This window comes from Pantherophis guttatus, chromosome 11, assembly GCF_059756535.1.
Source record: "Pantherophis guttatus breed Tessera chromosome 11, ASM5975653v1, whole genome shotgun sequence".
Lineage (NCBI taxonomy): Eukaryota > Metazoa > Chordata > Lepidosauria > Squamata > Colubridae > Pantherophis > Pantherophis guttatus.
In genome coordinates, this window is record NC_142073.1 from 3,558,525 (window position 1) to 3,573,760 (window position 15,236).

Consider the following 15,236-nt stretch of genomic DNA (forward strand, 5'->3'; position numbering starts at 1 on the left):
AAAACCTCCTTTTTTCTTCTCTCTGTTCCCAAAAGAAGCTCCCTAAAGCATTATCTAAAAGTTTCTTTGGCCAGAATACTGTACAATGCCTTGCCTTAAAAGCAAATGGTAATTGTGGTATTACGGTTTTAACGGTAAGTACAATTCACTGACTTTTATATTCCTGGATTGAAAAACTTGAAATGCAGAGGAAATCACAGCCACTTCCTTCCCCAACCAAAATAAGCTGGCATGTCAGAGTGAGCAAAATCAAAATCCATCCCTACCTACCCTAAAATTCCTGCAAAGCAGGAATCACGAGATTTGTTTTTCTTTGTGACTTGACAAAAGAATTTGGATCACCTAGACGAGAACCCGAATTTTCAACCAGATTTTCATCAGATGATTATTATTACTGCTATCTGCAGAGTTTAAGCCAACCTTGATGTCATCTTTAAATAATGCATCAATAATATGGATTAATTTACCGGTGCATTTCTATTTTCAAATAAATAAATAAGCAGCTGTTGTTTCATGCTCAAGTGAATCGCTCACTGGAGAATTTAAATCAAGTGCAACCCATCAATCTAAAAGAAGAAATAATTATCATAAATATAGGTAGAAAGATGAGGCAGGATAATAGGTCAATGGACACAATATGTCACTCAGAAATATTTTGTTTTCAACTGGACTGTGTTACTTCGCCCGCCCCACCCCCACAGCATACATTATTTCACTGGAACATCTGTAAAAATTATTGATCATAGACTTATAGAATACAATAGAATTCTTTATTGGCCAAGTGTGATTGGACACACAAGGAATTTGTCTTGGTGCATATGCTCTCAGTATACATAAAAAGAAAAGATACATTCATCAAGAATCATAAGGTACAACACTTCGTGATAGTTGAACAAGTTATCATTAAGTGTTGTACCTTATGATTCTTGACGAATGTATCTTTTCTTTTATGTACACCGAGAGAGTATGCACCAAAACAAATTCCTTTTGTGTCCAATCACACTTGGCCAATAAAGAATTCTATTCTATTGAACCTCTGGTTTGGAGCGAGAAGGCCTTTTCTGATGTTCTTTTTGTGTTCTTCCATCTGTCTTTATCTCTCAGTATGGTTGAACCTCCGAGGAAGAGGGTGAGTCTAAAAGTGTTCACCCCGATTCTGGGGAGAGCCTAGACAACATGTACATACGGATGGTGCCCTTATCTCTGGACACCTGCAGGGCTATGGAAAGTCCCCAGGAGAACGCCCAATGTCCTGAAATACCAGATGTCAAGCATGAATTAGATTATCCTTGTATCCTTGGAGATTCTGACATAAATTCAGTTTGACACAGTTTGGAGCTGAAGGGGGGAGAGAGACGAGGAGGATAGACCTTCAGCCAAAACAACATAACTAGCTGATGAGTCAAGTACATTCCAATGGCTGGCTGACTGGAGGAGGAGGAGGAGAGAAGTCACCAGGCAATCTTGGTTGGACTAAGTGACCAGTGTGAAATCCAATTTTTTTTACTACCGGTTCTGTGGGCGTGGCTTGGTGGGCGTGGTGAGACTTGGTGGGCATGGTTTGGTGGGCATGGCAGGGGAAGGATACTGCAAAATCTCCATTCCCACCCCACTCCAGGGGGAGGAAATTGCAAAATCTCCATTCCCACCCCACTCCTGGGGGAAGGATATTGCAAAATCTCTATTCCCATCCCACTCTGGGACCAGCCAGAGGTGGTATTTGCCGGTTCTCCGAATTACTCAAAATTTCCGCTACTGGTTCTCCAAACTACTTAAAATTTATCTCCAGAACCTGTCAGAATCTGCTGGATTTCACCCCTGTATGTGACGGTTTGTTTTGGAAAAATGAAAAACTATTACTTATATTGGGGGTGGAAAGCGCGGGAACTTTCAGTACTGTCTTTCCACCAGTAGTGCCAAGATGATGTATCTAAATAAATTTGTTCTTTTACAAGGAAAGAACAAGGAAATGCCTCAGAGTTCGATTTGTAATGGGTGCATTACTTGGAGCCTGACACCAGGAACCGCCCAATCTCCCTAAAGAACCTCTCTGTGTGCAAAGAACAACTTGATATCTCGTCTACTGTGTGCCAGACTTCCTGGGTGATTCCCGTATCTCCCTTGTGCCAGCATGACTGGGTGGAGTGTAAGAAAAGGATAAAAATAAGAATCTCTGTGTGTTCGGGGCTTCCTCTCTGTTAGAGGGGGCCTGTCTTTGCTCAGGTGAATAAACACCTAATCTGAAAGGCAATCTTGGGTCCTTTGATATATTTTTACCAAGCCATATCCTGAATCTGGCACAACATTTTTGGCGAGCCAGCCAGGAGGAGGTCTTGCTTGGTCCTGGGGAGGCTCAGGAAGGGGGAAGCACTAGGCGCACTCTGGGATTTCCTTTTCGAAGCTGCAGCATGAAATCATAACAGATGCATAATAAGGTGAAAAGACTTGTTGGACCGGTAAATTTATTATATTTTTTTTAAAAGTTATTATTCACCAGGAAAGGGGAAAAAAAAGGCTTTATTGACTGCTAATTATCTATGGGCACTGAAAAAAAAGATTGGTCAGCCATCCCTGATCTTGACTTCCATCCCCACAAGATGAAAGTGTTGATCTGAATCCAGTTGTGCACACGGGAACAATAATAATAACTTTTATAATTAAGTTTCTTAGGAAAGCTGGAACTTTTCCCCTTCTCTTTCTCTGCTGTAAAGTCAATTTGTAAACCGTGGGGGGTTGGCCAACAACTAAAATTGCAGCCCTGGCTGTGAGATTGAAGACATACACATTTGCCAACAGAGACAGTGTGTTATTAGAATAAAGAATATGATTAATTAGTCACTTATTTTGAGTGATTTTCCCTGTTCCCCTCTCCACTGGTGTTGCTGTTGCCTGCTGTGGCCACTGACTATATACCATTGCATTGTGCATACCAAATAGAGGTGGAAAAATACACATTTTCTTTAAAAGATGTCATGGTATTCAACAGCCCACAATTCAACAGGGCTGCAGGTAAACGTCTCAAAAGCTCCATTATGAGCTGCAGTGGCGCAGTGGTTAGAGTGCAATACTGCAGGCTACTTCTGCTGACTGCCGGCTGACTGCAATTTAGCAGTTCAAATCTCACCAGGCTCAAGGTTGACTCAGTCTTCCGTCCTTTCGAGGTTGGTAAAATGAGGACTCAAATTGTTGGGAGCAAGAGGCTGACTCTGTAAACCTCTTAGAGAGGGCTGTAAAGTACTGTGAAGCAGTATATAAGTCTAAGTGCTAATGCTAGCACTATTAGCCTTCTTCAAAGAAAACAGCTATCTTGGAAAAGTCTCTTTTATTAATTTGCTGGCTGACGATGCTGTATCCCAATTTTGGGGATACCTGAGAAAGCCTTTTTTCCCCCTTTCCCGGTGAACAATAACTTTTTTTTTTGTTGGGCTTCAAAAATTTTTACTACCGGTTCTGTGGGTGTGACTTGGTGGGCGTGGCATGGCTTGGTGGGCGTGGCAGGGGAAGGATACTGTAAAATCTCCATTCCCACCCCACTCCAGGGGAAGGATACTGTAAAATTTCCATTCCCTCCTGATCAGCTGGGACTTGGAAGGCAGAGAATAGATGGGGGCAGGGCGAGTCAGAATTTTTACTACCGGTTCTCCAAACTACTCAAAATTTCCACTACTGGTTCTCCAGAACTGGTCAGAACCTGCTGAAACCCACCTCTGCTGAGAAGTGATAATAGAGAAGTGAGAAGGCAAAACTGTAGCTCACAAAGGCTTCTTCAAAAGTTGTTGGTCAGAAAAGGTGCTATCAGTCTCCAAAGTTTCAAAGAGAGAAAAAAAAAATGAACTGATAGCTTCTCAGTTTTTTTTTTTTTTAAAAAAATAAGGTATGCAGACATTCTCTATTTTATTTTGTTGTCTTGTTTAAGGAAACTCAAACTGATTCAGCCCAAATTCGATTCTGGAAAAATAAAGTGACTTCTACAGAGTTTGATTGCTCCCACAAAAGTTTAATGACTCTCCCAACTCAGACGGGAGGGTTTATGTGTCACAGTAATCAGTGCAGGAGATAGACAGTCAAAGAAATGAATGTTTTTATGGCGCGTGTATACCCAAAACGCTTTGTCAACACCACCAAGATGTGTGTATGCCAAGACAGTGCTCATGATTGCCATCATTTCGAGACAAAAGTCAACCAGTGGTTTTTTTTGCCACACTGACAAATCCTACAAATTCCAGAGTGGCCACTAAATAGAAGCAATCAGATGACCAATCTGTCTGATGTCTCCTTTTTTGCACCGGCTAATTACTCTTCTGCATCGCCATTTAAGCCTTGGGAAATTTGAGCCATTTCGCTCCGTTACAGACAATAGTGCTAATCTTGCTTCGTCTGAGGGACTTGAGCTCATAAGTTAATGAACTCATCATGCGTTGTAGGGAAGAAAAAAACCCCAGCATATATAAATGATGATTGTTTACTTTGTCGGAATGGTGGCTAGGCAGCTGCTACTTCAACGAGACAATAGCTTGATGAGTGGCCAGAATTAGAGCTAGGGCACTTTTGGAGAGTTCAAAATTTAAGCGTTGTCAACAAGGTTTTGTCTTTACTGTGCTTAATGATAAAAGTTGCATTTGTGGTTCTCCCTTTCATCAACTGCTAAGCATGGAGAAAGTTATGATGGGGAGGAGGAGGAGGAGGAGGAGGAGGAGGAGGAGGAGGAGGAGGAGGAGGAGGAGGAGGAGGATTGTGGTCTGCCAGCAGCTGGCGGAGCTGGCAGCAGATTTGGACAGTGAGGAGGTTGGGGAGGAATATGGGCCAATCCTGGAGTTTGGGGAAGGCTCAGATGAGGGCTCTGCATCAGAGGCAGAGAGAGGGCCAGGGCCATCTGGTAGTTATGTGCTGCCTCTGGAGCCTCCGGAATCTGACATCAGCGAGGCAAAAGAACAGTTTGAGCCTGTTCCTAGTGCACGCATGCGCAGAGCTGCCAGAAGGCAAGAACAATTAAGAAAAAAAAGGCGACTCAGGAGTAAGGCTTGGAGATGATTGGCCCCTCCCATAAGACACAAAAGAGGAGCAAACAGACATGAGACTTTGCAGGAAGCAATTAGTTTGTATGGTCAATTCAAGCTCTGAGAAGTCCGTTTGACTCTGTGCTCCATTTGGCCTTGCAAAACTAATTGGCAATTAGGTCTCTGGCAGCGTTTGTGAATCATTACGGGCTGTGAATGACCATAATTCAAAGCCATCTCAATAAAAGAGGTTTTTTGGGACTAAAATTGTGATTTATGCTTTCTCAGGAAGCCTGGGTCAGAACAAGGAGGAGGAGGAGGAGGAGGAGGAGAAAGACTGTGGGACGCTTGGTACTCTTTGAGCTTGCAAACATTTAATTACCAAACTAGGTAATATTATCAATGCTAGAAGGGAATTGGGTTTGCAGGGAGGAGGAGGAGGAGGAGGAGGAGGAGGAGGAGGAGGAGGAGGAGGAGGAAGAGGAAGAGGAAGAGGAGGAAATGGATAGATGGATGGTGCTCAGATGATTTTGATATGGTATAGAAAAATTTAACAAAGTGAAGTTTCTGGAATAGAACCAAGGTCTCTTTATTAAGGATAAGCAAATTGATGTTCTCTTGAGGTTTTGGATAACTAACACAATCTATGTGTCATTAATTGTCAGGCTCCCAAAACCAAGAAAGACAAACTGAAGGTCTTTTAAGCAGTTTTCTTTCTTCTTCGTCGCCTACAGATACAAAACTTGTCAAACTAAAGTAGACACTTGCATCATTAAACATATATTCCGAGAACTATTAGGAAGGACCCTCCCTTAACTCTATTTCTTCTACACAAACTACCTAAACTTCTTGGACCTCCTGGGAATCTGAACTACATTATACCACATTAATCTTACTACAGTATTACATTCAGGTGAGGAGCACCGAAGCACTTCTGGGTTGAGGCTCCTTTCATGTTCCCATTAAGTTACTCCTGGTTCAGCAGGAGCTGGAGCGAGTGACAGGCGCTCACCCCATCATGTGGTAACTGGGTTTCGAACGTGAGCCTGTCAATTGTCAGCCCAGCATCCTAATGTTGAGCCTCTGTGAGCCACCATTATCTACCCCAAAGGTGCTTTTTCAGGAAGCAACTGGATTTTCTTGTTTTTTTCTTTTGAAGATGTTTCACTTCTCATCCAAGAAGCTTCTTGAGCTCTGACTGGATGGTGGGGAATGGAAGGATTTATACTCCTTGCAGACAGCTGGTCATTTGCATCCTTTTAGCAGGTCTTTGAAGCACTTTGAGGTTTATCTGTGTCCTTGGGGCCACCTGAGTGGGGCTCCTGGTTCTTGTAGTGTGCAATTTTTTCCTCTGGAAATCCATCCCTACTCCCACGCCTTTCCAAGGGTGTTCATCCCAAATTGTATAGCTGAAAGTCTGTAGAGATTCTCAGTCATCCAGGTCATGGTTGTCCCAAAGGTGCTTTTTCAGGAGGCAACTGGACTTTCTTCTTCTTCTTTTCTTCTTGGATGAATGAATGTCAGAGCTGAAGAAGCTTCTTGAATGAGAAGCGAAATGTCTTCAAAAGAATAAAGCAAGAAAGTCCAGTTGCCTCCCGAAAAAGCACCTTTGAGACAACCATGACTTGGATGATTGAGAATCTCTACAGACTTTTCACCATTAACTATGATGTCTTGGACTAACAGGAATTGAATCTAATAAATTATGAATCATTTATTGAATCTAATAAAATTATCGCCTAAAGGAGATCAACCCTGGCTGCTCTTTAGAAGGCCAGATCCTGAAGATGAAACTCAACTACTTTGGCCACCTAATGAGAAGGAAGGATTCACTGGAGAAGAGTCTAATTCTGGGAACGATTGAAGGCAAAAGAAGAAGGGGACAACAGAGAATGAGGTAGCTGGATGGAGTCACTGAAGCAGTCGGCGTGAGTTTAAATGGACTTCAGGGGATGGTAGAGGACAGGAAGGCCTGGAAGAACATTGTCCATGGGGTCCCAATGGGCTGGACACAACTTCGCAACTAACAACAACAATAAATTATTAGATTTTACCAGATATTTGTTCCTATGTGAAGCCTTCATATATAAGAATCCAGCAAAGCTTTTGGCACATCGACCACCAAAACTCAACTTTGCTCATCGAAGATAATTGGTTTTGCTCCTTTCTACCTACAAAATTGCAAAGTATGAGACTAGGATGTCCATTCTCATCTGCCTGGGCTTTCTGGAGGCAAATCAGCCAGTAAGGGTTGTGATAACTGTAGAAGTGAAGAACTGTGATATCAGAAAAGGAGCAGCTTGCTGGTAAAGAGAAATGGACTTGAAAAGCAACGAATGGAGAATCATTACTGAAATACAGTATAAGAGCTCTGAAGGAAAGAGAGAAGATCTGTTTCCATGACATTGCTGTGACTCTCATTCTATATTCCCTTGAAAAGCGCAACGAGGAATGCAAAATCTCAGCGGCCTTGTCAGTCTCCGAGTACATCCTTTCTCCGTACTCCTCACAATACCAAAGAAAAGACATTTGTTTCACACTAAAGTAACAAAAAAGATATCAAGTTTACTTTAATCAGACCCTTTGATTGGATCAGCCTCCTTCAATCAACTTTCCAATATCTTTGAGGCATAGGGAGACAAATGATGGCTGAAGAACATTAGAGACAGAATCAGCTGCCTTGGTAGTTGGGAAATTAACTTCCAAAGTATCAAAGAACCAATCAGCTGTCAACTCTGAAGCGAACCTGGTTGGGGCAGTAGTGAAATCCAATTTTTTTTACTATCAGTTCTATGTGCGTGGCTTGGTGACCATGGTGTGGCTTGGTGGGTGTGGCTTAGTAGGCGTGGTAGGGGAAGGGTACTGCAAAATCTCCATTCCCACGCCACTCCAGGGGAAGGATATTGCAAAATCTCCATTCCTTCCCCACTCCAGAGGAAGGATACTGCAAAATCCCCATTCCCTCCCCACTCCAGAGGAAGGATATTGCAAAATCTCCATTCCCACCCCACTCCAGGGAAAGGATACTGCAAAATCCCCATTCCCTCCCCACTCCAGAGGAAGGATATTGCAAAATCTCCATTCCCACCCCACTCTGGGGCCAGCCAGAAGTGGCATTTATCGGTTCTCCAAACTACTCAAAATTTCCGCTACCTGTTCTACAGAACCTGTCAGAATTTGCTGGATTTCACCTCTGGGCTGGGGCTATCTTGGAGGCTTCAGGGCTGCCACAATGCAAAGAAAGGATAAGGAGGGGGAACATAGTTAAATGGGGGGGGGTTGTACCCAAAATAAAATAGTTTCCTGTGGGAACCAAGGACACCCCAAAGTTCAAAGCCGTTATTGTCATTGTACATCATGTATACAACGAAATTCCAACAGGTGGCTGGAGGAAGGAGGGGTGGAGTAACCAGGCAACCGGCCAGCACCTTGATTGGACAATGTGACTGATTGTTTGGAGAAAGGGGGAAACTTTTCACCTTTAACAAGGTGAAAACCATGGGAACTTTCAGAGTCGGTTTTCACCAGCTTGTGCCAATATGATATCTCCAATAAAACTGTTCTTTGAGGAACCTGTCTGCCTCGGAGTTTTGCTTTCTATGGGGCTACTACTTGGAATGTTGACATCAGCCTTGAATGACATTTGTTAGCCTATGATCCACTTAATTCTGCTGAGGCTAAGTAGGTCAAAGTCCGGGTATTGTTTGGATGGAGATCTGGATTTCAAAAATAAATGACTAGAATAGATCTGATACATTGAGGAATCTAGGAATGGAGGTCCAAAGCTTGTTGAGGGAACCAACGTCAAAAGATACAAATCGGTGATTGATCCTATATACCAGATGCTGGAGGACCTGGGTTAAATCCCCAGTACCTACAATTAAGAAGGTCTAACAGCAAATCACAGATAAGCTTCTACTTGAGTTCAACATCTTAAATAAGTTGTTGAGAGTAAGCAAGAATACAATAAGTCAACAGTTTCAACTGAAATCAATAACTCTCAGTCCTTAGTGATGTCCACCTTGCTTCTTGCTGTTTGACCAAATTGGACCTCAGAGAAAACATGGCTGGCACAGATTCCACTCCTTGCCATCTTGGAATTTCATTTCTTGGATGCAAATTCAATCTTGGACTAAGAGGAGTTTTTCTTGTACCTGAAGAATGCAGATACAATAAAAACTGAATGTGCAGTGAAGCACTTCCGACCAACTTTTGCTGACTCTCTTTTTAACTAACTCCGTTAGCAGAGCGTGAACTTCTTATTGACCGGTGTTCTTTCTTTCAAGATGCCAATATAACAAAGAATAGAATCAGATTCCAGTGTTCTTCTCCTGATTGCCTTTTCTTTCCATCACAGGATTTCCTTGTGAGTTTTAAATGGCCGCCAGGTACTTCTCTTTGATTGACAAATAGGAATGGAAAGTTAACAAAAGGCAAAAATCACGGATACCCCAGTATCCTGGTTGCCTAGACAAAAATGACAATAAAGGTGGAAGGAAGGGAATGACACCTGCTGCTTTCTTCTTCCCCAGCTCTTTTTCTTTGCACAAACTCTGAGATGAGACACATGGATGAAAAGTAACAGCACTTCCAATCTAAATCACAATGTGCTGTCTTCACTTCTTGGCAGCCATAATGTCAAGCATGAAGAATCAGGACCGCACGTTAAATTGTAGTTAACCTGATTTATTGTTCATGCCGATACACAAGAACCCAGTCAACTAACTTTAGTCAAAACTAAATTGGCACTAGATAAGAGTCAATGGAATTCAAGATTGTTTGTGAGAACTTAACGACGCTAGGCTAATGATTCTCTTAACGCCATCTTCTCTGCCTGTCTCTGCCTGTCCTTCTCCTACACATAGCATGTATTTCTGACTCTCAAATTAATGTGTTTGTTTTTCAGTGCTTTGCTCCAAAATTTACCTGGATCCGATATTGACTTAAATCAGGTAAGCCATTTTTCACGTCTATCTGTTCACTTAACCTACAAGTCACTTGAAAAAGAAAAAAAAGGGGGGAAATATAAGTAACTTTGCGGCTTTTCAATCAGGAATGGGGATATGGAGATAGCAGCCTGGGGCTCCCAATTTGCATGCAGGCCTTTATCAGACATTAATTCTGCCAGTGTCCCAATACCAATGACAACTTCAATGTCCCTGAAGCTAGTTTCAGGCCTTCCATCATTTAAAGGGCATTTCACATCCTGCCTCCTGATCACATTTCCTGACTCCATGGCACAGGTAAGAGAAGGGACCATCTGTCTATGTCTTTTGCTGCATGACTTCATTTGCATTTCATTAATAAATTAATATTAGATCGGAACCCCTGGCAACCTGGTTCATTCTTCCCCAGGCTAGCAATATACTAAGTGAAAATGTTAAAAAAACTCTTTCAGGCCAAAGTGGAACAGAGGTCACTTTTTAAACCAACAAAATCTGGTAGTAAGGAAAGAAAAGCACAGTCTATTGTGAGGAGGAGGAGGAGGAGGAGGAGGAGGAGGAGGAGGAGGAGGAGGAGGAGGAGGAGGAGGAGGAGAAAAGGTATGTCAAGTCACCTGCATCTTAACAAGACCACATCAGCTGTCAAGTTGCATTCATCCTGGAACTAACAGGAAAATTACTCAAAATCCATTATGAAATATATCTTTCCTCATTCCTGGTAATCACTGAAAATGAAGCAGTATCTCTTAATCATTTCTTTCAAGTTATGATAATCCATGTTCAATTTCATTATCAGCCATTTCAAGATGGTTAGATTACATTAATGTCTTCGTGGAAGGGAGAGGCACGTTATGGAAGCAGGCACAATTTTTCAGAAAAAGATTTCTTTAGGAACAAATTCATGGAAAGGTGCTGTCTCGAATTTACTAAACTTTCGGCTCCAGACATTGTCACGGCAAGATTGAATGGACAGATAAGAGACCCCATAATGGGCAGAACAAGAGCTCAGGATGGATCTCCGCTAAATTACCAAAATGTCCTACCTGTAAATGAATTCTTTAATTTCAACCATAATAATACAAGGGCCATCAATAGATTTAAATTCAATGTAATTTGATTGTAGGAAATATGACTTCTGCAATAGAGTAGTAAATGTCTGGAACACTCTACCTGATCCTGTTGTTAGTCTCACTAATCCCCATACCTTTTACCTTAAACTGGACTTTTAAGAGGTCCCTAAGGGGCTGTGCATAAGCACACCAGTGGGCCTTCCATCCCTGTCCTACTGTCCCCATTTATATGTAATCATTCTATGTGTTTATGGCTATGTTTTGCCAATTTATTTCCTTTTATTTGTGCCATTTTTTTTTCATGTGTCCATGTCTGTGTCTACTTTGTTACTTGTTTTCTTATTTGTTGACAAATAAATAAGTTATCAAGCTGTAAAAGTGATGGTGGGAGCTTTGTACTTTCAGACTTGCATGATTCTGTGAACGAAGCTTTACAGCAAAGTCGAATTATAGCTCAGTTTTCTGTCTGCTCTACCTGCAAAGGCTCATACAACCCAAGCAATATGCAAGAAGCGATATTAAAATTAACCAAGGACAAAGCTATTGGCAGGAAGGTGATAATTCTGCCCACCACTGTATTCCCAAATGGCCTTTTTTTTTTTTTTTTTGAAAAGGCTGGATTTGCAAAGAGAGGCCCTGGGCTCCGAAGAAAAGTGCCAAAACCAACTAATTTAAAAACAAGCTTGCCTTCCCTTTTCAAAAACTGAAAACCCATTAAGTCTCTGGATAGTGTTTTAAAAGACTTGAAAAGTTAACATTTTACCAGGGGCGGGAGAAGCGGATGGTGGCAGGAAAAGGTGGGAATATAACATTATTAATAAGTACCTGCTGTCAAGTTTGAAACACTACCTGTGCTTTGCTGATAAACTCTTTTGATACAAATGCATTTTCTTACATCTTTCTTGCTGGCTGCTGGCTCTACATTGACAGGCAGTCACCGGAGTTAATGGATAGAGTTTTGTTGTTGCAAATTTCGAACTAGCTGTTGGGTTGTTGTTTTTTTCCTTCTAGCCAATTAACAGAGCTTTTTCTAACACACTCATTTTTTTTTTTTGCACCAGGGGGATAAAAGTTCAGAGTAGCTCCCACCCGGATGATGTTCCAGAAGGTTTTAAAAACTTGGCTGCTTTCCCAGGCTTAGGGGAGGGCGTTTGGGGAAAACCATCCATTGTGTTCAGGGCGTGTGGTTTGTCTGCACACAAAGAAAAAAAAATTAATTGCTTTCTATTGTTTAACTGTAGGCTCTTCATGGCCATTCTGGAGCCAGGTGGCCTCTCAACCTAATAAATAATCAAGAAAGAGATGACTTGTCTGAAATTCGCATTAGCATTAATACCAAGACAACGATTTATGGTTTACAACTAGCCTAGGTAGATCTCTAGGCTGGTGGGCTAAGGAACAGGCTCGCTCTTGGGAAACTTGATTTATTTTGTAAGTGGGATGGGGAAAAGTCAGGGATTCAGAGGGAATAAGAAGCAAATGACAGGTCTGGTGACAAAAAAATTACAAGATGAAAGAAGGTGGCACCCTAGCGAGTGAGAAACAGAAAATGCAAGAGGAGAGAGAGAGAATTGTCAAAAAAGGAGTTGAGAGACTGGGAATTGTAGAGCAGAATCCACAATTTTGTCATAGTCTCCAATTTTGATACTTCATGCCCCCAATACAAATAAGCATGCTTACATTTCGCACCTAAATAGATTAACTAAGGAAGCTAACATGTCCAACTAGATGTCTTCTGGTGATTCTCATACTAGCTGGACTCTAAATGGCTACTCCTTTCAGGCCCCTCCGGTACCAGACAAAACTCATGTTCTGAGTCTTTATTCCTTTCTTCTGACACTGTCTGACCAGTCAGAATCTGACCATCCACTTCATGGAGGACAAGAGATCTGGTTGAGTATCCCTCTTCCCCTGAGGAGTGGTTGCCAGGAAGCAGGACTCCAAGCTAAGGTTGGTTCCCACCTTATCATCCTTTTCAAAGATACCCAAGACCATGCTGTTTCCTTGAACCTTCGGGACAGAAGCTGCAGTAGAGTGGGAGTTGTCAAATTATAGGTAAAATGCTGAAGGAGACCACCTGCCTAGAGACTTAGGAAGAGGAACTCATATAAATTAATGCAGTGGTTGAATAACCATCCTTCAGTGATGACAATGACAATGTGATGTGTGTAGGCAAGCTATGCCCTCTACTTTTAAGAGCAGATGAGTGTTGGCTGGCTCTTGGTTAACACTTGTAAGACTCCACCTGCAATAGCAATAGCCCTTAGACTTATATACCACTTCACAGTGCTTTACAGCCTTCTCTAAGTGGTTTATAGAGTCAGCCTGTTGCCCACAACAATCTGGGTCTTCATTTTACTGAACTCGGAAGTATGGAAGGCTGAATCAACCTTGAATCAGTGAAAATCGAACTGCTGGCAGTCGGCAGAGTTAGCCTGCTATACCACACTTTAACCACTGCACCACCAGATGTAAATAGTTGCCAACTGACATCTTTATTTGGAACTTGTCAGTTGGAGGTCGATGGAAGATAAGAGTCCTTGAGAAAATCCCATTCATTGTTGAGGGATATATTCCTCCATTTCAATGTTATAGTGGGTAAGGTAAAGGTTCCCCTGCACATGCGTGCTAGATGTTTCCAGCTGTAGGGGGCGGTGCTCATCTCCGTTTCAAAGCCAGAAGAGCCAGAGCTGTCCAAAGACATCTCCGTGGTCATGTGGCCGGCATGACTAAACGCCAAAGGTGCATGGGATGCTGTTACCTTCCCACCAAAGGTGGTCCCTATTTTTCTACTTCCATTTTTTACGTGCTTTCGAAATGCTAGGTTGGCAGAAGCTGGGACAAGTCACGGGAGCTCACCCCGTTGCGCGGCACTAGGGATTTGAACCGCTGAACTGCCGACCTTTCTGATCGACAAGCTCAGTGTCTTAGCCACTGAGCCACTGCATCCCTGTTATAGTGGGCACATCACGATCCAAGATCTAGAACAAAGCCAACTCCATAGAAATGGGAAGTCAGATTAGTGACATCCAAGATTTTAAGAGTTCTGTGAGAAAGAATAGCTCAAACACTACAATTCACAACCACTTTTGGCACAGTTTCGGAAAGCCGCATCCACAATTTTGCACTGGGTTGTTGTTTATGCATTTACCTTTAAGTGGAAGAGAGTCAAAACTGGTATCGGTAGGTGAATGTTCTTTCTATTTGAATGCAAAATTAATATCCCCACTATAAGTGAGTGACTGAATGCTCTTGTTTCTGTTAGGATAAACGTTAGGAGCTGCTCCACTGCTCAGCAGTCTGTCAGTTGTCAAAGCAATCTGCACAAAATTATCTAATCTCTTCAGGTACAAGGCATTGTCATTTTCCCCTCTTTCTTTGTGTCACTTCATTCTCTTTCAGACTGCCAAAATATCGAAGACTTTATTTTCTGAAGAGTTACTTAGCGAGGGATTTTATTATTATTTTTCCCCCTCTCGCTAAAATATGCAGAAGGACCAGTTCGTAACCTCCAAAGCAGATTTTCTTTGGAAATCTTTCCATTTAGTTCAAGGAAAAAAAGCACAGACTGAACATCAGCTTTGTAAGTAAATATCTGTTCAGCCACTAAATGCTGAACATCCATTTCTTCAAAAATGGAGGAGGGTAGATCCTACTTTAAGATGCAAAATTTCATAGATACATTGGGATACGTTGATGCCTGATCACCTTCAGGGTACAGTGTGTGCATATTAGATGAACATAAAGATAATCAAGAGCAATGCCTTTGATCTCACACCAAGCTCAGAGACAAGGGGACAAATTCCTTGTAGCACATTTGGCCAATAAAGTATTAGATTTCTGTTCCCTATTCCCTATTCCTTATTCTCTGTTCCGTTCAATTCCATTCCTTCTCTCTTCTCTCTTCTCTCTTCTCTCTTCTCTCTTCTCTCTTCTCTCTTCTTTCTTCTTTCTTCTCTGTTCTCTCTTCCCTCTTCTTTCTTCCCTCTTCCCTCTTCCCTCTCCTCTCTCCTCTCTCCTCTCTTCCCTCTCCCCACCCCTATCCTATCCTATCCTATCCTATCCTATCCTATCCTATCCTATCCTATCCTATCCTATCCTATCCTATCCTCAGAAAGCATCAAGGACCCCACACTTTCAACTCTGAGCTAGAAACATTCTCTTCTGTTGTCATCTCCTTTGTCTGTGTTTTCTACACCATTCGTAAACATCTATGGGAAGCTCCA

At 42.1% G+C, this 15,236-nt stretch overlaps 1 protein-coding gene across 1 annotated transcript in view; it reads right to left on the reverse strand.

Annotated features, from left to right (window-relative positions):
- Nucleotides 1–15,236, reverse strand: part of CDH13 (cadherin 13) — a 425,229-nt gene that overhangs the window by 333,294 nt on the left and 76,699 nt on the right. The window lies entirely within an intron of this gene.